This window comes from Oncorhynchus keta, unplaced genomic scaffold, assembly GCF_023373465.1.
Source record: "Oncorhynchus keta strain PuntledgeMale-10-30-2019 unplaced genomic scaffold, Oket_V2 Un_contig_24544_pilon_pilon, whole genome shotgun sequence".
NCBI classification, from domain to species: Eukaryota; Metazoa; Chordata; class Actinopteri; order Salmoniformes; family Salmonidae; genus Oncorhynchus; species Oncorhynchus keta.
Window position 1 is genome coordinate 25,001 of NW_026283971.1, and position 2,500 is coordinate 27,500.

Here is a 2,500-nt window from a genome sequence, read left to right on the forward strand (position 1 = left end):
TCTATATAGTATATAGTCTACTACTCTATATAGTATATAGTCTACTACTCTGTATAGTATATAGTCTACTACTCTGTATAGTATATAGTCTACTACTCTGTATAGTATATAGTCTACAACTCTATAGAGTATATAGCTGTGGTATATAGTCTACTACTCTATATAGTATATAGCTGTGGTATAGTCTACTACTCTATATAGTATATAGTCTACTACTCTATATAGTATATAGTCTACTACTCTATATAGTATATAGTCTACTACTCTATATAGTATATAGTCTACTACTCTATATAGTATATAGTCTACTACTCTGTATAGTATATAGTCTACTACTCTATATAGTATATAGTCTACTACTCTATATAGTATATAGTCTACTACTCTATATAGTATATAGTCTACTACTCTATATAGTATATAGTCTACTACTCTGTATAGTATATAGTCTACTACTCTAGTCTACTACTATAGTATATAGTCTACTACTCTATATAGTATATAGTCTACTACTCTGTATAATATATAGTCTACTACTCTATATAGTATATAGTCTACTACTCTATATAGTATATAGTCTACTACTCTATATAGTATATAGTCTACTACTCTATATAGTATATAGTCTACTACTCTATATAGTATATAGTCTACTACTCTATATAGTATATAGTCTACTACTCTATATAGTATATAGTCTACTACTCTATATAGTATATAGTCTACTACTCTATATAGTATATAGTCTACTACTCTGTATAGTATATAGTCTACTACTCTGTATAGTATATAGTCTACTACTCTGTATAGTATAGTCTATATCTATATAGTATATAGTCTACTACTCTATATAGTATATAGTCTACTACTCTATATAGTATATAGTCTACTACTCTATATAGTATATAGTCTACTACTCTATATAGTATATATAGTCTACTACTCTATATAGTATATAGTCTACTACTCTATATAGTATATAGTCTACTACTCTGTATAATATATAGTCTACTACTCTATATAGTATATAGTATATAGTCTACTACTCTATATAGTATATAGTCTACTACTCTATATAGTATATAGTCTACTACTCTATATAGTATATAGTCTACTACTCTGTATAATATATAGTCTACTACTCTAGTATATAGTCTACTATATAGTCTACTACTCTATATAGTATATAGTCTACTACTCTATATAGTATATAGTCTACTACTCTATATAGTATATAGTCTACTACTCTATATAGTATATAGTCTACTACTCTATATAGTCTACTACTCTATATAGTATATAGTCTGTATAATATATAGTCTACTCTATATAGTATATAGTCTACTACTCTATATAGTATATAGTCTACTAGTCTATATAGTATATAGTCTACTACTCTATATAGTATATAGTCTACTACTCTGTATAATATATAGTCTACTACTCTATATAGTATATAGTCTACTACTCTATATAGTATATAGTCTACTACTCTATATAGTATATAGTATATAGTCTACTACTCTATATAGTATATAGTCTACTACTCTGTATAATATATAGTCTACTACTCTATATAGTATATAGTCTACTACTCTATATAGTATATAGTCTACTACTCTATATAGTATATAGTCTACTACTCTATATAGTATATAGTCTACTACTCTATATAGTATATAGCTGTCGGTAAAGGGATGGACGACTTGGCCAACAGGGCATTGCTCTTCCCCTTGACCTCCTGAGTCATTGACCTAAACAGGACCTCACAGTGAGAGTGTGTGTGTGTGTGTATGTGTGTGTGAGTGAGTGTGTTTGAGTGCGTGTGTGTGTTTGTGTGTATGTGTTTGTGAGTGTGTTTGTGTGCGTGTGTGTATGTGTGCGTGTGTTTCTTTGTGTGTGTGTGTGTGAGTGTGTTTGTGCATGTGTTTGTGTGTATGTGTGACTGTGTTTGTTTTTGTGTGTGTGTGATATAGAGAGATAGAATGAGAGAATGTATATGAGTGAGAGAGAGAGATAGGGAGGATAGAGAGAGATAGGGAGGATAGAGAGAGATAGGGAGGATAGAGAGAGATAGGGAGGATAGAGAGAGAGAGGTAGAGAGAGAGAGAGAGTGAGAGAGAGAGAGAGAGAGAGAGAGAGAGAGAGAGAGAGAGAGAGAGAGAGAGAGAGAGAGAGAGAGAGAGAGAGAGAGAGAGAGAGAGAGAGAGAGAGAGAGAGAGAGAGAGAGAGAGAGAGGTATGATTCAGGGCCATTTCTCATTACAGGAAGGCAGACACATGGCACCTTACAGAGCTATAACTCTGAGGTGCTGAGACACACACACACAAACACACACACACACACAGAAAGACAGAGAGCTGTACCTCTGAGGTGCTGAGACACACACACACACACACACAAACACACACACTCACAGAAAGACAGAGAGCTGTACATCTGAGGTGTTGAGACACACACACACAAACACACACACTCACAGAAAGACAGAGAGCTGTAC

The 2,500-nt window shown here is 32.6% G+C and overlaps 1 protein-coding gene across 1 annotated transcript in view; it reads left to right on the plus strand.

The window, feature by feature from the left end:
- LOC127922097 (zinc metalloproteinase/disintegrin-like) overlaps positions 1–2,500 on the plus strand; it is a gene marked incomplete at its 3' end in the record, with an annotated part of 49,468 nt that overhangs the window by 732 nt on the left and 46,236 nt on the right. The gene's annotated exons all lie outside the window — the stretch shown is intronic.